This window comes from Suricata suricatta, chromosome 7 (assembly GCF_006229205.1).
Source record: "Suricata suricatta isolate VVHF042 chromosome 7, meerkat_22Aug2017_6uvM2_HiC, whole genome shotgun sequence".
Taxonomy (NCBI): Eukaryota; Metazoa; Chordata; class Mammalia; order Carnivora; family Herpestidae; genus Suricata; species Suricata suricatta.
In genome coordinates, this window is record NC_043706.1 from 73,853,226 (window position 1) to 73,874,667 (window position 21,442).

Genomic DNA, 21,442 nt, shown 5'->3' on the forward strand with positions numbered 1-21,442 from the left:
TGGGTTCAAAATTGAATTTTCACTAAGGCAAGAAAACATTTTAGGAGATAAGGCAGCTCATTATCCTAAATGGACAAGAACATTCCTTTGATTAACACTGAAATATGGCCTTAGCAATATATTCATGTAGCTATTTAGGGAAAATGATCCTGCATGGGGCCAGACCATCTTGGTTAGATCGTATGCTATTACTATGCTGAATCCATTCTATGCAATGTTTGATTTTATCACTGAACTTCCCCCATGATCCATTGTCATGCTGTACTCTTCATTTCCAGCATTCCTTTTTTCCATCTTTAGAGTAGGTTTCATGCCTAGCATGGAGGAACGGAGATGCTTAACTGAGCCACCAAGGTGGCCTCTCACTTTGCTTCTTAAGCATCCTTCCAAATTGTAATTATGACCAAATAGCCCAGAATTCGGTAATCATAAATACCTGGTATTTCCCTCTCCCCCAGTAATAGATCCGGTCTGTTTTGCTCACCCACTAATCCAGTAATATTTGTAGTGTTACAAAAAGCCAACATGATCTGTACTCCTGATACTGCCAAAATGAGTCAACTCTCCATTAAAAATCTAAGAACTTTTCCACAATATTCAGTGTACATTTTTCATCCAGCTTTAATTACAATCATACATTTTAAATTCAGATGACCAAAGATGAAATATTCACAGTAAGCTAATCACAAGTCTGATTAACTGAAAAAGACCTCTCCATTAAAAATGTGATTTCTTATGCATTCCTGTATTTAAAATAGAAACAGATCTACCAAGTAATCTGCTTAATAGGTTATGACTCTCTAGAGCAGGACATAATAATGGCTCAAATCTATCAAGTACATTAATCTAAATTTGATGCGATTTGACAATCTGTTTACAAAAATAAAAAAATATTGTCTTGATTTGTAGGTTTTCTTCCCATGTCAGTAAAATGAAGAGCTTTTCCTTATTGATTTTTCATACAAGCAAACCGGTTGGCATTAGCCCTAGAAAAGGAAAAATATTTGAGATTTACAAGACTATCAACATAACAGCAAAAGAACTGAAAAAAAAAATCTTGTTGTCCTTATAATGGTCTCTCTCAGAAGCCAGATCCGTTTAACTTTTCTCAACAGATATTCAGGTTCGGGATAAGATCATCATAGATTAAGACCAAGGACAAAGTACTGACCAACTATTAAGTAAAAATATCTCCACTCACAGAAATGGGTTTCATCTTAGGAAGGTTACACCAAACTGGCCTCTTTCAATGGGAAGACAGCGACCCCTCACTGTTGGCAGAGAAAAAAAACCAAAACAAAACCCACAACACATCACTTGGAGGTAGCAGTTTTTGCCCTGCAAGATTTATAACCTAAAAGAACCCTCTGCCATAAAATCCAGACTATTAAAACGTCACATCAGTCTTATCTCAGAAGCCGAATCCGTACATGCTTTTCTTCAGGTAGTCAGCTTCGGGATAGGTTTCATCATTGATAAGACAATAATCCACTAAATTACATTACAGTGAAATTTACCATAAGCCAAAGAAACGTTAAAAGGAAGCACTGTATTAGAAACACTAGTTTTAAGCCACACAACTCACTTGAAAAATGACGTTGCCTGTCAGCGACATTCATAGATTCACTAGTATTCATCAACTCCCAGGATGCTGGTCAAGGGCAAAAGAAAAATTTATCTTAAAGCTACATATGGACTAATCGTACTGAATCAAATTACTAACCCAGCACACTATTAGCCCAACATACCTGGGTAAAATGGTCAGCTTCCAACCAAGTAATTTTCCAACAAATGCTCCCTCACGAATTTTGGAATTTTCCTTTGTATCTAGTAAGAAGCAAATTTCAAATGATGCATCACATTTTACTGTAAATCAACAGGTTTACTTCTTCAGTTTAAAAACTAAGTTTTCAACAGTACTTACCTGAACATCTCCATGTAACAGCTCCACTACAGCACTGAGAGACATTGCTCCTGCAGGGGACCAAAATATTTAAAACTCAGCACTCTTACAGAATGCCGGTTGAAGGTTTTCCGTACTAACACCCTCCCCGTCACTAATCTGGTTTGCACACAGCGCCACCTGGGCACAATACAACTCCATCTCAGGCAAGGTCAGGGGCTCCCGGATTTTCAAACGACCTTTTGATTTGCGACGATAAAATGACACTTGCCTTACTAAGGGCCTCTTGCTCAACTTAAAAAATTCCCTGCCCTGAATCCTGGAAATATGGTTCTCCCGCCGCCGCTCAGGCCGGTCCAGCCGGATGTCAGGCTTAGCAGGCCACGCACAGCGCTCGTGGCCCTCAGCACCAGCCTCCACACGCCTAGGCTCGAAGCTGCCGCCACCACGACCACTCAGGACACGTGGCGGTCAGACCGCGAGTTTCCCACGTGCAAGTTTTCTACACACAGGACCCTAAACTCAAATCTCTAAATAATCATCTCACCGTGCTGCAGCAAACCTCAGCCTATTCCAACCTGGCCCGCTCCGGTAGTCGCCCACAACGCCCACTCACGTAACAGGACACAACGCCTCCCAAATCCAGACGTAAAAGACCGAGCTGCGCTGCCAGCAGTTCCCTTTATAGCCTCTCCTGAGTCAGATCGAGGCCGCCCCACCCTCTCGCGTCTATTGGATTTGGGAGATGACGGAGGCGTGGCCGTTTCCTGACGGGAGAGAGCGGGAGCGCGCGCGGCGGCTCTTTTCTTTCGGGGGCTGGTTCCGGGGCGTGGTGCGCGCGTCGCCCGCCCGCCGTACGCCCGCCCAGTCCCCGGTGCGCGCCCCCTGCGCTCGGCCATCCGTCGCTTCCGAGTCTGGCTCTACGTGGCGTGGGAGTGGCGCCAGAATTCAAACTAACAGCCGCAGTTGGAGGCGAGACTACCGCCTACCCCGGGCCAAGTCCGCCCAGAACAGATTGGCCGGCTCGGGGCCGGGAGTGGACTTGAGTTTTGCGGCACAGAACGGCCTCAGCGTATGACCATCTCGAGTAGTCGGGCTGGCTGTTTGGCTTGGCGCCGGGGGCAGTTGACGCCCAGCGGCGCCGCAAGCCCAGAGACATAAGTTGGCGTGCAGAAATGTTTGGGTGAAAAAAGTATGTGAAAGCACCGCCTTTCTCCTGTGGTCCCCTGCGAGAATACCACGCCGCAGCGGGAGAGCCGGCCCGCCGCGCTGCACGCGGCCCAGCTGCGCCCCAGTGCGGGCGTCCGCGCCCTACCCGCGCCACCTCATTCCTGCGCGTCCTTGTGCCAGGCACTGCGGTTGCGTTACACGGTCAGCGTGTAGAATTCTCCCCGAGACAGCCAACCTGAGAGGTAAATACTCCATTTGGCGGAGGAGAAAATGGAGTTCTAAAGCAGCTAATTTGCATAAATCATATGAAAAGCTTTGCTATTTTAGTTTCTTTGCACGGAGTTCGTTATAATGAATGCAAGAGAAAGTTTAGTTTGAGAAATATCCCAGAATAGTACATACAAACGACTTTTAAAAAATTTAGTAGCGACGGTTGTATTAATTCGTATGTGTGAGTGAATACAGGTGTATGTACACATAAGCACATATAACATTTGAACATTGTAGCATTTGAAAATTCAGGTCTTCATGGTACTCATTACTAAATGTTATTTATGTCTGGGTTTGTTTATTGTCCTCCCCATGTCTAAGGAGCACATGGTTTTGTGTCCACTTTTTATTGTTTGGCCTTAGAAAGTATTCTGTCCAGCATAAAGTAGGTTGTCAGTAAGTATATGTTGAATGAATGAATGAATATATGCAGTGGCTTTTTAGAGAATTAAAATGAAGACCAAACAGCAGATTAAAGGATAATAGTTTAAAGCAAATTTCTGTAACAGGAACCTAAGTGATGAAATATTTACTTGGCTAGGTATTACATAGATATTTTAACAGTATTTTGTAATGTAAATGTAAATTTACATGTTGCTCATAGTAAAAAAAACTAAAACAGTACAAAAGAATATAAAAAAAAGTTCCTTTCAGTATCACTGGGAATCTGTTAACAATAACCACTATTAGGGGCACCTGGGTGGCTCAGTCGGTTAAGCCTCCGACCTTGGCTCAGGTCAGATCTCACGTTCTTGGGTTCAAGCCTGCTTCCGGTTCTGTGTCTCTGTCTCTCCCCCCCTCATGCTCTGTCTCTCTCTGTCTCAAAAATAAATAAAACATTAAAAAAATTAAAACAACCACTATTAAAAGTTTTTGAAGCTTTCTATGCATATAGAAGTATTTCTATGCATATACAAATACATATTTTTTTCATATTTTATATGTACAGGTAAGATCTGCATACTTTTCTGCAACTTTCTTGCCCCTCATAAATCTAGACATCTTTCTGTGCCAGTACTTATAAATGAACTTATTCTTGTTTATAGCTTGCATAGTATTCAGTTGGCGATATCATAATTTATTTCCTCAGTTTCCAGTTTTTGTTTATTTCAAATTGTGCTGAAATGAATTATAGATATATTGTAGTGATCTTGGAAGATGTGCTAGATCAATTTCTAGAAGTTAGTCAAAGGTTTCATGCATTTAAGTTTGTGATAGATATATTGCTTAGTTGTTCATACCATCCTTCTAATACCACAAAATAGTCATGTTGTGATGGTATATTGAAGAGTGTTCTGCTAATTGAAAAACATGCATATGACTTTATGGGACGGCAGTTATTACACAATCAAACTTGAAAACTGTTTCTCCATGTTATGTTTGAATCACTGCTGTGTTGAAGACCATCAAAAGCAGTATATAGAACAATAATACCCTACCCTGACTTATCACTTGAATTAGCTGGAAAGCTAAAAATTATCAGATTTTTGGACCCTAACTTGCAATAACCAAAACAGAATCTCCAAAATTGGGACCCAGGGAACTTTTTTTTGTTTATTTTTTTAATGAGAGTGCTCACAAGTCAGGGAGATGGAGAGAAGAAGCTCCATGCACAGCATGTAGGGCTCAATGCAGGGTCTCCATCCCATCCCTAGGATCATGACCAAAATCAAGAGTTTTTGATCATGACCAAAATCACGATGCTCAACTGACTGAGCCGCCTAAGCACCCCAACCCAGGAAACATTTTTTTTGAACGTATCCAAAATCTGTTTATTGGGTTAGTTCCCCACTCATGTTGACGCAGGGTGCTTTTAGTGCTGCTTCCGTGGGAAGGAGCATCCTTCTGTGAGCCTTGCTTTTCCTCCTGTTGGCTGGCACAGGACGGTGGAGCAACCCACACACAGCACCACCGTCTGCGCGTGGCTGAACACGGTGGTGATTTTGTAGCACCCCGGATGGACACTTCACGTCCATGAAGTAGGAGTTGGGGCTCTGCACCAGGCGCTTCTTCTTGTGTTTCCTCTTCTCCTCCTCTGGGGACGGGTGCAGGAGGTCCTTCGCGAGGGGCATGTTCTCGTGGGCAGGTCATCACCACCGGAAAGCAGGAAACATTTTTAAAGAACCATATGAGCCAATGCTATTCAACAGGAACATAACATGAACCACAAATGCGAAATTGCATGTGTAACTTTGAATATTATAGTAGTCACATTTTAAAAAATAAAAAGAATTGGATGAAATTAATTCTAATGCATTTTATTTAACCCAGTATAACCAAAATATTTTCATTTCAACATATGATCAATATAAGTTATTGAGATATTTTCCATTTCCTCCTTTCAGTATATTTTATAGTCATAGCACATCTCAGTTTTACTGTTCATATTTCAAGTGCCTTATTGCCATATGACTAGTAGGTACTGTATTGGACAGCACAGGTCAATTCATATACATATACAGGTGATTCATATACATATAGAAGTTTGAGAACCACTGTTTTAGGTTAAGTGTGGTACAGCATACTTGAAACATATTCCAGTCTTAAAAAAAACAAAACAAAACTTTCCGTATTAACTTTTGACTCCAACTGATAACTAACATATGCAGTACAAAATGAAATGAATCCAGAACTTCCTTATTAACAGCACTGCCCTCCAGTGAACATGAGCGATGACTGTGAAGCTGGTACACAACTCCTTCAAGGTGTTTATCTCTTCAAGGAGAAGAAAAACAGTGAGGGATGAAGCCATCAGTCATTGCTCCTTCACCTAAAACAGTCAAGCAAATTGCTACCCAATATTTGAAGTGATTAAAGAAAGACCATATAAAGATCAGAACTGAAATTTAAAAGTGTCCTTGAAGGGATAAAAATGTGCTTTTTCAAAGGAGCACATGTACCCCAATGTTTATAACAGTGCTTTCAACAGTAGCCGAAGTATGGAAAGAGCCCAAATGTCCATGGACACACACACACATACACACACACACTGGAGTATTACTCGGCAACCCAAAAGAATGAAATCTTGCCATTTGCAACTATGTGAATAGAACTAGAGGGTATTATGCTAAGTGAAATTAGTCAGAAAAAGACAAATATATGACTTCACTCATGAGGAATTTATGACACAAAAAGATGAACATAAAGAGGGAAGCAAAAATAATATAAAAACAAGGAGGGAAACAAAACATAAGAGACTCTTCAAATTTTTTCTTAATGCTTATTATTATTTTTGAGAGACAGAGAGAGACAGCATGAGCAGGAGAGGGTCAGAGAGAGAAAGAGACACAGAATCTGAAGCAGGGCCCAGGCTCTGAGCTAGCTGTCAGCACAGAGCCGGATGTGGGGCTCGAATACACAAACCATCAGATCATGACCTGAGCCGAAGCCGGATGCTTAACTGGCTGAGCCGCTCAGGTGCCCCTAAGAGACTCTTAAATACAGAGAACAAACTGAGGTTTGCTGGAGGGATTGTGAGTGGGGGGGATGAGCTAAATGGGTAAGAGGCATTAAGGAAGACACTTGTTGGGATGAGCACTAGGTGTTATACATCGGGGATGAGTCATTGGAATCTCCTAAAATCATTACTGCATTATATGCTAACTAACTTGGATGTAAATTAAAAAGTAAAATAAATAAAAATAAATAAATAAAACTGTGCTTGAAGAATTTAGTATGCTAAAAATAAGTTCTCATACTCTTAACATACTTTTAGATAGATCATCATGTTAGTAATTTTTTGGAGGAAATGTTTATTGAGCCTCTGGTACATGCTGTGTGCTTCAGGGAATGCTAATACGAATATACAGAAGTACTTGTCCTTCCTAAAAGACTTTGTAGTATAATAAGCAGTCTTTAAACTTGAGTTTAGATACCTCTGCTTTAAAAATTAAAGTCATTAAAGTCTTTTGGATGAGATCATAATGTGAACCAAACAGTATTTTAGGAAGTGTTTTGGAGGAAAGATTAAAAGCACAGTTTAGAAATTAGTGCAGTCATTTAGATGAGATATTGTGAGGAGCACCATTATAATGTTGGCCATGGAAATAGAAGGCAGGGAAGAGAACAACACATGGAACTTAAGTGGTGTCAAGTTCTTGCATGTGTCAAGTTCTTGCGAAATGTGGGAGAAGAGAGAAAACAGTAGAGCCCAGGCAGCCAAGAGAATGACAGCTCCATTGAGAAGAAAAGGTAAGACTGATTTTGGAGAAGTGAAAAAAAGATTCATTTTTGCTTGTACTAAATATAGGGTAGAACATTGAGTTCCATCTGTACAGTGGATCATCAGAAATGTAGAAATGAAGCCCAAGAGAAGAGTCAGGGCTGGAGAAGGATCACTGGGCAAAGGAATGTAGAGAGGATGATTGAAGTTTTGTGCACAGACAAGTATGGGGAGAAAAGAAAAGAATGCCAACAGCAGTAGCCTAGAACCAGTACCATAATGTAATCAGATATACTGCGTTAGATGGCTTTTGAAAACATTTCAATACACACAAAGATCTGGTTAGATAATGCATGAGACTAAAGTTCACCATTATAACTTTTTCTTAAATTATGGTAGAAGTATATATGCCATATTAAATAGTGTAAGCTATTATTCCAAAGCAGAAAAAGAAAATCAGACTTCAAATATTAGAATTAAAGAATCTTTTCTTGGTATAATGTTCTTTTTTCCCCCCTAGTTTCTAAACTGACCTAGTCTGTAAATTCTAGGTATGATGGCAGAACAGACATGTAATTTGAAGAAAATCTTGTGCAGACTCTATGAAATAGTAAAGTGTTAAGTTCATGAAATAAAATTAAAGAGCTTAAATTAGAGGAAAAGCTTTGTATATGTGGAAACATCAAGGGCAGTTTGACATCTGAGTCTAAAGTTCAGAGGAGAGGTTAAGGCTTGAATGTCATTGGCGTGAGTAGGATATTTAAAACATGAAACTGAGATCATCAGGGAAAGAGTATAAATAAAGAGGAGAAAGCCCAGGAGAGAGCAGAGCTTTGGTGCACTGCTAACTTTAGGGTTTTAGTAGAGAAGGAAGTGTCAGCAAAAGAGACCCGCTAAGGGGAAAACTGGAGAGTGTGATATCTCTGAAAGAGTTGAGCAGGAGAGAGATTCATTTATTCATTTGGGATGCTCCTGGAAGGACAAGTACGATAACAGAAATAACCATTGGGTTTGGCAACATGAAGATCAGTGGTGATGTTGTAAACATAGTCTCAGTGAAATAGTAATGATGAAGTGGAGATGAAGATGAAGATAGTGCCTTGGGCCTGGAACATTTGCTTTCATGAAGAAAGCCTGCTGGGCATATGGACTTGTCTGGGATTATCTTTCCCTATTCTGGATTCTGCTTGAAGCATGTGCATCATATGTGGCACCTCACCAGCCCCATTGCAATATCTGTTTCTGGTAGGATGGGAAGAGCGTTCTTCACCTGCTGCATAAGAAGATTTAGTACAATCTCCCTGTGTCAACTCTGGGGCAAGATGCACTGGCCATGATGTACTGACACTCACTATTGAAGCTGATCCTGCTCTATCTCTGGGAATAAAGTATTGTTCCATCCAGTGCCTGTGTGAGTCATGTCTTTCTTGGCAATGCCAACACCTGCAAACTCTTGCAGTAGGTTGACATCTTGCTACTGCTTTTCCTGGTGTTTGGCAACAGGTGTCAATTGCTCAACAGTTTAGTGCAGTGAGCAAGGTCACCAACTATGTTAGCATATGATGCAGATGCATGGTGTTCTTCAGTCCAGCCATCCCAGAATGATCTCAGCTCCCTAGGGGAGGAGGAGCTGCCTAAGATACTGGGCTCTCTCTGGATTAATGGGAATAAGTGAGATGTAGGCAATCTCCCTGTCACCAAGGATAAACTGGTGTGATGGATGAGGGCAGAAATGCAAGAAGTGGGCCCTAAAACATTCGGAAATTAACCTGACTTCTGGCCATCTTCACACTCCCACACTGTCTTTTAACTCCCACATGCCAGGCGTTGCAGCTGACACCCAAGGGGGATCAAAGGCCCGTGTGTAGGAAGTTCTGCTTGATCCAAGTTGTGTAAGAGTCCCAAGTAACTTGTTTTCACTAAATGCAAACCATCATTGATGCTGCTGAAAATGAAACTGATCAAATGAGGTCCTTTTTGGAGAGTGAAAAACAAAAACTGATAGATAGATATGGGCAGAGGCCAAGGGAGTCTCATGCAGCTTGGTTAATGCCCCTGTTTGGTGAGAAGGCCTTGCAGACCCAAATGTCTCAGGCTGAATGGTGTAGTTGAAGCTAACCACTGACCCTTTGCTGTGATGCATTTTTAATCTGCATCGAGTAGGGCAACCAACAAGACAAAGAGTCCATGTCACTCCTTTTTTTTTTTTTTTTAGTGTTTATTTATTTTTGAGAGAAAGAGACCCAGTAGGGGAGGGTCAGAGAGAGAGGAAGACAGGATCCAAAGTGGGCTCCATGCTGACAGCAGAGAGCTCAGTGCAGGGCTCGATTTCACAATCTGTGAGATCATGACCCGAGCTGAAGTTGGACACTCTGACTGAGCCACTTAAGTTCCCTTCAGTCCATGTCACTCTTGATCTATATTGCAAGGAGTATGAGAACAGTATTCTTTTTTTAAATTTCTTTTTTTTAATTTAAATAATTTATTACCAAGTTGGTTTTCATATAACACCAAGTGCTCTTCCCCGCAAGACCCCCCTCCACGACAATCACTCCCTTCCCCTTCCCCCTCCCTCCTCAGCCCTCAGTTTGTTCTCAGCATTTAGAAGTCTCTCATGATTTGCCTCACTCCCTCTCCCCAACTCTTTCTCCGCCTCTCCCCTTCACATGGTCCCCTATTAGGTTTCTCCTGCTAGACCTATGAGTGAAAACATATGGTATCTTTCCTTCTCTGCCTGACTTATTTCACTTAGTCTGGCTCCCTCCAGGTCCATCCATTTTGCTACAAATGGCCAGATTTCATTCTTTCTCATTGCCGTGTTGTATTCCATTATATATATACCACATTTTCTTGATCTATTCATCGGTTGATAGACATTTAGGCTCTTCCCATGATTTGGCTATTGTTGAAAGTGCTGTTATGAACATTGGGGTACATGTGTCCCTATGCATCAGCACTTCTGTATCCCTTGGGTAGATCCCCAGCAGTGCTATTGCTGGGTTGTAGGGGAGTTCTATTGTTCATTTTTTGAGGAACCTCCACACTGTTTTCCAGAGAGGCTGCACCAGTTTACATTCCTACCAACAGTGTAGGAGGGTGCCCATTTCTCCACATCCTCGCCAACATCTATAGTCTCTTGATTTGTTCATTGTAGCCACTCTGACCGGTGTGAGGTGGTATCTCAGTGTGGTTTTGATTTGTATTTCCCTGATAATGAGTGACGCTGAGCATCGAGAACAGTATTCTTAATTGTGAGGACTTCCCTAAGACTAAGACCCCTGGAAAACCATTCATAAAGCCATAACTGCATTTCAGGTAAAAGCCATAGAAAACTGATTATGTGACTCGGTGTCTGGGAACATGGATGATATATTGGAGGCCTTCATGCAACAGGACCCTTCCCAGTGGGAGATCTCACTGTCACTACTCTTGTCCCTGAAATGACTGTGATGGAAGCAATGGAAAGGCTCCACTGAAAAGTCTTGCTTGGAATAAAAACAATAAAACGATTTTAATGGTTTCCAACAACTTGGGCTGAACATATAGAAAACAAACACGGGAAGCCATGCCCAGAGGGCCAAAGGAAGAATTCAAGAGATTACAAAGGGGGAAAAAGAAGAATAGGGTTGATCCGCAGAGCAATATGGCTTTGATTGGTAAAATTGGATAGATGAAACAAAAATAATTCCTACAGAAGCCTTCCCCCCAAGTTATGTGGTAGAGAGAAGTCCCTCTAAATTAGAGGTTAAGGCCCTAGTTTCATATTCCCATTGTGATGGCCTGGCTGGTACAAAATGACTCAGACCTCCAAGCCATCCCAAACCAACAAGACTCAACCAAGTCACTAGCTAAGGTAGTGATGGATAGCTGAAGAGACTTGATTATCTGTTGGCAGAACACTGAGACATTTGTATTATTGCCAACTGTTGTAGACTCTGGGTCTGGCATTCTATCTTTTCCAGCAAGAATGCAGGATGCAGGATTAAAAATGCGAGAGAGGCTGATGTCCAGGAGGAGACAAGAGCCCAGAGTAAGGGTCTTTGCTCCGTTTTTATTAGGATCAGAAGGCTTAGAAACATGGTGATGGACATGCACAAAGAGGCTATGAAATAGTGAACATTAACTTGTGTGTGAAGGAAAGGGGGTTTTGAAGATATGTGGTGTTAGGGATTTGGGTCAATACAAAACAAAATCCTGGTGTGGGGCCGAAGGTTGTTTACAGCAGACGTGAGGCCCCACTGCTGTTTACCTAAACTGGCCAAGGTGACAAGAAAGACAGAGCATGCTATCTCAGGGTCAGCAATAAGGCAGATTTCTTTGTCTAATTAGCTCTGTCATAGCCCTATTTACCTGTTTACCCAATTTGGTCCTTCCCTTCTGTGAAAACAGCTTTCTGCTATTGTACTAAGTTGGGGGGGCATTTCCGCCCTGAATACCTAGTTGACACACAACGTTATATTAGTTTCAGGTGTACAACATAGTGATCCAACAAGTCTATACATTATACTATGCTCACTACAAATGTAGCTACCATCTGTCATCAGACACTATTATAGTAGCATTGACTGCATTCCCTGTGCCATGCCTTTCATCCCCATGACTTGTTCCATAACTGGAAGTCTATACTTCCATTCTGTCCGTTTTCCCATCTCTCAAATTCCTCCCCTCTGGCAACCATCAATTTATTCTCTGTATTTATGGGTCTGTTTCTGCTTTTTGTTTGTTTATTTATTTTGTTTTTAAATTCCACATGATAAGTGAAATTGTGTGGTATTTGTCTTTCTCTGACTTATTTTACTTAGCATAATACCTTGTAGGTCCATCCATGTTGTCGCAAATGGGAAGATCTAATTTTTTTTAATGGCTGAGTAATATTACTCTGTGTGTGTGTGTGTATCATATTTTCTTTATCTTATTGATGGGCACTTGGGTTGCTTCCATATCTTGCCTATTGTAAATAATACCACAATAAATTGGGGTGCATATATTTTTTGAATTAGTGTTTTTGTTTTCTTTTGGTAAATACCTAGTATTGGAATTACAGGACCATATGGTATTTCTGTTTTTAATTTTTTGAGGAGCCACCACACTGTTTCCTCAGTGGCTGCACCAATTTATATTTTCACTAACAGTGCATGAGGGCTCCTTTTTCTTCACATCCTGCTATAACCATCTTTTGACCACAAGAGGAGAACCTCTCAGAGAATTAAGTCAATACACAGTGTAATAGAGTAGAGCGGAGTTGAGAGGCAGAGAGAATTGGGTTGTAAGAATATCATTTGAACATGATTGATTCTTGTAGCACAGGAGTTTAGCCATTCCTCAGTCAAGTCAGGTTGTGTTCAGTTATCTATTGCTGCATAATAAACCACCCCAAACTCAGTGCTTACAACAAAAACAATTTCTATTTCTCATGATTCTGTGAGTTGACTGGGCAGTTTTTCTGAATGGGCTTACTCATGCTGAGGCAATCTGCTGGGGACAAGGCTCAGCTGGGAAACCAGGACAGCTGGGCTTCTCTTTCCACATGGTATTTCTTTCTGGGTATCTTCATGGCCTAAACCTATCACGGCAGTATTCTAAGAGGTCACCTATTAACCTTTTGCTTGTATTATGTATGTTGATGTTCTGTTGTTTGTATCCAGTCATATGGCCAAGCCTAGGGTCAATATGGGAGAGGTGGTGAACAAGGGTGTGGATCCTGAGAAATGTGAATACCGGAGAGGTGTGATTTGCCAGGGCCATTACTGTAACAATCTATGACAACCTGCTTCTACTAATCCTTAAACTCCTTGAAGCTCATTCATGGGCCAAAGGGATATATAAACCTCCCTTTATCTCATTAAATAAAAATCTGTTATGCTTACTATCTTACATTGCCCATTCTAGAGCCACTCCTCAACCTTCTCCATCTGCTTTATGCGCTGGGAAGCTGACGTAAATGGATTGCATCAATGAGTTCCTTGTTCTCTGATTTCCCATTGGTTTGGGCCAATAAGGAACCCCAGTAGGAGATCAGAGGGAAGAGGGGTTTCTGTTAGCCTCCGCTAAAGGGATAGCTTCTTTTAAAGTGGCCCACTTCACCCTTCTCTTTCTTCCCTTGTCCCTTCAGACTCAAGGGTAATAAAGCTCAACTAGTCCCTGGATACTTTTCTTTTTGGTTTTCCTACATCTTGCCCATCTTGAAAGCTTATTGAACTTTTCTCAAATTTACCGTATGTTTTCTGTTGGGACCCTGAATAATATTTGCCTATAGAATCCTGGTTGAATGAAGTAGGATTAAATACACTTAAAAGTACGCATGTACTCATGTGTATAATAAAGGATATTCTAGTCTTGTCAACTTTGCCAGAGTGAATTAATATTTTGGTTTCTGCATATCAGCTTTATTTGGTGGCTAGTATTTCTCTATCTTTTCTTTTTTTTAACCTCATCCTCCAAGATTATGTAACACTGTTTAAATGAAAGCTGTCTTTCAGTGCATCTGTGAGAAGCACATTACAACTGCCCATTCTATTGCAGTAGTTCGTTATAAATACATTATAGTCAATATTAAATAAGATGTTCAGATAATTCTTAAACCCTGTTTAGAATGGCTACAAGCAAATGATTGCCTAGAACCTGATTGGAAAATCTTATAAAAACTGAATTTTATACCTTGTCAGTAAATTTATACAATTGCTCTTAGCTATCATTTTATGATAACTTCAGGGACATAAGTCCTAGAATCCTAAATTTTCTTTTTTAAAAAAATTTTCCCCTTATGTTTTTATTTATTATTGAGACAGAGAAACAGAGCATGAGCAGGGGAGGGGCAGAGAGAGAAGGAGACACAGAATCCGAATCAGGCTCCAGGCTCTGAGCTGTCAGTGCAGAGCCCGATGCAGGGCTTGAACCCACAAACTGTGAGTCATGACCTGAACCGAGGTCAGCTGCTTAACCAACTGAGCCACCTAGGTGCCCCAAATCCTAAATTTTCAAAGTCAGATTTGAAAGATGTTATGTCAACCCTTTTACCCTTTAGCTTTATAATACACAGTCATGTGTTATTACTTTAAACTCTGGTTTTAGAGAATTTAATGATTCTCTAAATGATAACCAGCTAGGTGACAAAAAGCTAATATGTATTTCTTCAAGGTATATCAAAAGGATGAAATCATGGCTATATTTTTGTATCTTGTTAAAGTAATTTCCCAGCACACTACTAAGTTTTGCCAGTTTTCTTTTATCATATAACCATTGTGATGATTGACTATATTTTGTATGTACATAAGGTATCAAATATTAAATGTCATGGATGTCATGAATGGTTCACCAATTAGAGTTGGGATTCAGCTACAGCATATGGGTTCCTAGATGTACATGTTTACTTTGCTATCTTCACAAGCACTTTCCTGTGCTGTTTTGAATGGTGTATTTCAAGTGTATGGAGGAACCTGAAGTACATGTACTATTGCAGGGCAAGGCCATGGATCAAAAGCCTTTATCTCAGAAATCTTATTTTTATTTTATTTGTTTTATTTTTTATTTAAAAATATTTATGTTTTATTTATTTTTGAGAGAGAGAAAGAGAGAGAGAGAGACAGAGTACACATTGGGGAGGGGCAGAGAGAGCAGGAGACAGAATCCGAAGCAGGCTCCAAGCTCTGAGCTGTTGGCACAGAGCCCGACACAGGGCTTGAGCTCATGAACTGCAAGATCATGACTTGAGCTGAGGTCAGACACTTAACCAACTGAGCCACCCATGTGCCCCTCAGAAGTCTTATTTAAAGGCCTGTCAGAGAAGGAATTTTCCTAACTCATATTGTGTAGATAATTAGAACTTGTCAACTTTGTAAAAATGATTATACAATAAGGGTATTGAATTGGAAAGATATTCAGAGTTTATTTTTGAGAGATATTGATGTATAAGAATAGAAAATGAGAGATAGCCTTTTAAGAAAGACACTTTGAAAATCACCTTATTTGGAAAGAGTTGATTAAATTCAAAGATTCATTAACCTTGATATACATTATGAATAAAACTTATATATATATATCTATGTCTATATAGATAGATATACTGCATGCTCTGAAGATGAAGATCTTTAACACATACATATCATTCTGATAAGAATTAGTGAGTTGCTTGAGCAATCTAAAATGTAGATTGAAAAACTGAAGAACTATAGTATAATTTATACCTTCTTGGCAGTTCAAGGAAGCTATGTGGAGACAAACCTGATGGAGATGTTTCTTAGAGTATTTCACACAGTAAGATGCAGTTTACTGGCTGAGCTACAGTCATTCAGTAGAACAAATATGTAGGATAATGCCAGTGAAAGTCACACTGTGTTTTTTAATATGTCAAATTTATGCCATGTTTCAAGGTCTGCACTTGTTGGGGACTTAGTTGAGGCTCATTATACCCAACAGAGAATGTTTCTAGGCCCTTGTCAGATATCAGTTGTGGGGCCACCTTGGTAAAGTACAATGGGTTAGTTTTATTTCCTCTGACTCTTAGGTTCTAGATGCTGAGAAGGAGAAGAGAGGGCTTTTGGTGAAAGAGTGAGGTGGGAGAGAATTATCTTTACTGTGCCAGTCTGTGATCCCTTGACTACTTTCTTGCCCCCTGTTCTCCATTTTAGGGAAAATAGAATAATTCACATGAACTCTTTATATGAATAAATAATCAGCTTTCAGATTTTCCCACTATTTGAAAGGTTTTCATCCTTTAAATTTTTGCATTAGAACCTTAAGTATAGATGTATCTATTGCTTCAAAATATTTGTAATAACCTAACACACTTTTTTTTTTCTGTTTTACATAGCAAGTGATCTCTAAAGTAGATTCTCATGTATTAACAACTGACGATCTCTTATATAGATAAATGGAAATTGCCCTGGCATTCAGGGAATATATGATATGACAGTTAATTTTATGTGTCAACTTGGCTGGGCCACAGTGCTCCTATGTTTCATCAAACATCCTTCTGGATGTTTCTGTGAAAGTATTTTTTGGATGAGATTAACATGTACATCAGTGGGCTTTGAGTAAAACAAATTATACTCTATAATGTGGGTAAGTCTTACCCAATCAGTTGAATGCCTTAATAGAACAAAAACTGACCTCTCCAGAGTAAGAAGGAATTCTGCCAATTCTGCCAGCAGAACTGCCTTTGGGCTAAACCACAACTCACCTGGGTCTCCAGCCTACTTTCCCACTCTGTAGCTCGCTCTCTCTCTCTCTCTCTCTCTCTCTCTCTCTCTCTCTGTATACATCTATCTATCTATCTATCATCTATCTATCTATCTATCTATCTATCTATCTATCTATCTAATCTCCTGTATTTCCTATTGGTTTGCTTTTCCTGGAGGACTCTAATGGATATGATTTGTTTCACTTCTATTTGTTATTCTTTCTTTCCCATTGCTACTGGAACATTTGCCTTTTATTCTTCTCCTTCCAAAACCCTGCCATCTCTGTGCTGTGTTCATTGGAATTCCTCCAACTTCTTTATTTATTTATTTTTGTTTATTTATTTTGAGAGAGAGCAACAGCATGAGCAGGGAAGGGGAAGAGAGAGAGAGAATCCCAAGTAGGCTCCATGTTGTCAGTGCAGAACCGATGTGAGGCTCAATCCCACAAACAGTAAGATCGTGACCGGAACCAAACTCAAGAGTCATTTGCTTAACTGACTGAGCCACCCAGGTATCCCTAATGTTTTTTTTTTAATCTACATGTCTATGATGGTTATGAATTTTAGTCCAAAATATTGGCATGTGAAGAATGTCAGATTCCATAATTTCTCTAAGACTCAAATCTGCTTTAAGCCTTCATTTGTAGTATGACACTCACCTCTGGAATCTTCTTCCCCTTTCTGTTAGTTTACACAAGGATGTCAGTCTTATCATCACGCTATGGGAGGGAGTGGTTAATCCAAAGTGCTGGCAGTGTCACTGGAGTTTCTTCTGCTACTCAATGAAGCTTCTGTAAAGGTGGTCCTTTAGTTTAAGTCAAGTATTCTTTGAGATGCATCAGGTACCACTGTGCTCACAGTGACCACAGATTTTCTTGAAAAGAACTTTAATGTTACTCTCAACTTTGTGGTGCCTCATGTTTATTTTCTTCTGTAAGCATATCATTAGAATGATTTCACATGCAGTCCTTTATCCTTTATCCTTGTGGGGCTGACTCTCTTTCATGTTTAATCTCACTTCCAGACTTATCTCTTTCTTTGTCTTAGAGAATATCCCCCAGTCCTTTGGTTTGTCTAATATTGCCTTGCTCACTTAAAGCATCAGTCTTCCATGTCTTGCTCTCAGAGAAGACTTAGCTTTTTGGATAGGTCAGAGTTGAGATGGTTTCCTAGAAGCAAATTCAGTTTTTATGGCTACCTGACTAAAATAGAGGAGAGAAAAATACTTTCAGCTGAGAGAGCAAATTAATATATCAATAGATTATCCTGTTATGTGTCTGCACAATATTATGTTTCCTCCTCATTTCTGTTTTTCCTTTTGTATAGATCTCTTTGTCATTATTTTCATGATTTCTTCCTTAGAATCCTAATTCTTCCTTATTGAAGTACATATTTTTGTTAAGTATGAAATTTGACAACTATGACAGTTTGAGGACATTATGCTTCAGAACTTACCTATTCCTCATTTTGGTTTCTGTTTGTACTCAGCATTTCTAATTCTTCAGCAAATATTTCTTAAATTGTCACTTCTGATTTCTTCTTTGAGTTCTTCTTTCTATGTGTACAATTCTTTTTCTAGCTCTTACCTTTGGTCTTTACCCTTTGTGATTTGTTTCAGTGATAATGGTTATGGAGACATCTGAAAATTATTTTTGTGTCATTTACCATACAATCAGTTTGTTTCTAGTTAGTTTACATTCCTGAGGTGCATCTGGCAGGAATTCCAGGTGCAAAGCGCTGTCTCATGGGTGGAGCCACAGGGCTCTAGGGTTGGATGAACTTTTCCTGGAGCAGTTGGAAGCTTCTCAATTCAAGAAGATTAATCGGAGCATGGGGAGACCAAAAGTCACTACCAGCGGAAGAATATCAAGCATCACACCCAAGGAGCAAGTTCCTAACTATAAGCAGTAAATGATAAAAGGATTCAAGAACCAAATTGACCAGGACACTTTCCTGTCCAGCTTCTGGGACACTTTCTTTATTCAGAAGATTTCTCCACTGCTTTCTCTTTCTTTACTTGTCTCTTAAATGTAGGTGCTCCCCATAGTTTTGTCTTTGGTTTTCTTCCTTTCTCATACTATTTATTCTTTCTAAGTGTTTTAATTTATTGAATAACTGCTATGTGCCAGGCACCATTCTAGGAACAGGGGTTGTGGCAGTGACCAAGTTAGACAAGTTCTTCCTCTCAAAGAGCTTTTATTCTAATGGAAGACACAGCCAGCAAAAGGAAATTAAGCAAGGTATTTTCAAATAATAATAATTACTAGAATTACTATAAACCAGGATGATTCACTTTAATAGAGAATGGATTCTACAGAGGAGAGGGGACTTTCATGCAGAATGTATGGGGAAATTGCTCTAAACAATGATAACAGTTGGTGTGAAATCCTAAAACAGAGGGAAGGGTTAATGTAAAATAAAATTGGCATTTTCCACACCCAGCGCAGAGCCCAATGCAGGGCTTGATCCCATGACCATGAGATCATGAGCTGAGCTGAAATCAAGAGTTGGACACTCGACTGACTGAGCCACCTAGGTGTTCCTATAGTACAGTAGTGTTAATTATAGTCACCTTACTGTACATTAGATCCCCAGAACTTATTCTTTCTGTAACTGGAAATTTGTATTCTTTGATCAACATTTCCCCATGGTTTCCAGTCCTCAGATCCTGGTAACCACTGTTCTAGTCATTGTTATATAGTTCAGCTCTTTCAGATTACACATATAAGTGCTATCATATAGTGCTTGTCATTCTCTGTCTGACTTATTTCACCTAGTTTAATGCCCCCAAGGTCAACTCATTCTGTCCCAAAAGGCAGGATTTCCTTTTATATCATTGCTGTATAATAGTCTATTGCATCTATGTACATCACACCTTTATTCATTTATCTGTTGATGAACATTTAGGTTATTTCCATATGTTGGCTATTGTGAGCAATGCTGCAATGAACATGGAAGTGCAGAAAATATCCTGTTTTCATTTCCTTTGAATATATACCCGGAGGTATATAAGTATTGCTGGATCATATGGCAGTTCTATTTCTAATTTTTTAAGTTATCTCTATATTGTTTCCCATAGTGGCTGCACCAATTTACATTCCCATCAATAGTGCACAAGAGTTCCCTTTTCTCCACATCCATGCCAATACTTGTTATTTCTTGTCTTTTGATTATAGTAATTCTGACAAATGGGAAGTAATATCTTATTGTGATTTTGATTTGCATCTCTCTGATGATGAGTGATGTTGAGATGGCCATGTGTATGTCTTCTTTGGAAAAATACCTGTTCAGATTCTTTGCCCATTTTTTCATCAGATTTTGTTGTTGATTTGTTCCAGTTCTTTATATGTTTTGGTCATTAACCCCTTATTAGATATATGATTTGCAAATATTTCCTCCCATTAAGCTGTCTTTTCATTTTATGGGTGGTTTCCTTTGCTACACAAAAGCTTTTAAATTTGATGTGGCCTCACTTCTTCATTTTTGCTTTTGTTGCCTTTGTTTTTGTTGTCAAATCCAAAAAGTCACTGTCAAGACCAGTGTCAAGGCATTTACCCACTATGTTTTCTTCTAAGAGTTTTACTGTCTCAGGTCTTACATTCAAGTCTTTAATCCAATTTGGGATGATTTGTGTGTGTGATGTGAGATACTGGTCCAGTTTCATTCTTTTACATGTGTCTATCCAGTTTTCTCAGCATTATTAATGACGAGACTGTCTTTTCCTATTGTATATTCATGTATCCTTCATTGTAAATTAATTGACCATACATGTATGGTTTAATTTGGGCTCTCTATTCATTTCCATTTATCTATATGTTTTTATGTCAATACTGTACCGTTTTGATTATTGTAGCTTTGTAATAGTTGGAAATCACAAAGTGTGATACTTTCAGCTTTGTTCATATTTTTCAGATGTCTTTGGCTATTCAATGTCTTTTGGTTCTATACAAATTTTTGGATTGTTTGGTTTATTTCTGTGAATAATACCATTGGAATTTTGAAAGGCATTGCATTGAATCTGCATAGGTGGACATTTTAACAATATTAGTTCTTCCAATCTATGAGCATAGAGTATCTTTCTATTTATTTGGATTCTCTTCAATTTCTTTCATTAATGTATTATACAGATTTCAGTATACAGATCTTTTACCTCTTTGGTTAAATTTGTCCCTAAATATCTTATTCTTTTTTGATACAACTATAAATGGGGTTATTTTCTTGGTTTCTCTTTTTGATATTTTGTTGTTAGTGTATAGAAATGCAATTAATTTTTACATATTTATTTTATGTCCTGAAACTTTACTGAACTCTTTTATTAGTTCTAAGCCTTTCTGGAGAGTCTTTTTTTTTTTTTAATGTTTTATTTATTTTTGATACAGAGAGAGACAGAGCATGAGAGGGGGAGGGGCAGAGAGAGAAGGAGACACAGAACCAGAAGCAGGCTCCAGGTTCTGAGCTGTCAGCACTGAGCCTGACACGGGGCTCGAACCCTCGAACATGAGATCTGACCTGAGCCGAAGTCGGAGGCTTAACCGACTGTGCCACCCAGGCGCCCCTTTTTTTTTTTTTAATATATATAATACCATTGCAAATAGAGACAATTTTACTTTTTCTTTTTTTAATTTAGATGACTTTTATTTGTTGTCTTGACTAATTGCTGTGGTTACAACTTTCAGTACTGTGTTGAATAGAAGTGGCAAGAGTGAGCATCCTTGTCTTATTCCCGTTCCTAAAGGAAAAGCTTTAGTGTTTCACCATT

The 21,442-nt window shown here is 39.4% G+C and overlaps 1 long non-coding RNA gene, 2 other non-coding genes and 1 pseudogene across 3 annotated transcripts; all 4 read right to left on the minus strand.

The window, feature by feature from the left end:
* Window positions 1-601: 601 nt before the first annotated feature.
* LOC115296053 lies at window positions 602-2,568 on the minus strand. The gene is made up of 6 exons (XR_003910706.1): window positions 2,451-2,568; window positions 1,925-1,974; window positions 1,749-1,827; window positions 1,586-1,651; window positions 1,202-1,271; window positions 602-986 (listed from the first exon to the last, which is right to left on the minus strand). It is a non-coding gene; the product is annotated as an uncharacterized LOC115296053 (long non-coding RNA).
* LOC115297325 lies at window positions 1,079-1,148 on the minus strand. Its single transcript, XR_003911411.1, has one exon. It is a non-coding gene; the product is annotated as a small nucleolar RNA SNORD50 (small nucleolar RNA).
* Window positions 1,409-1,478, minus strand: LOC115297326. The gene has a single exon (XR_003911412.1). It is a non-coding gene; the product is annotated as a small nucleolar RNA SNORD50 (small nucleolar RNA).
* Window positions 2,569-5,101: 2,533 nt separating the features above from the next.
* Window positions 5,102-5,437, minus strand: LOC115296138 (annotated as a pseudogene).
* Window positions 5,438-21,442: the final 16,005 nt, after the last annotated feature.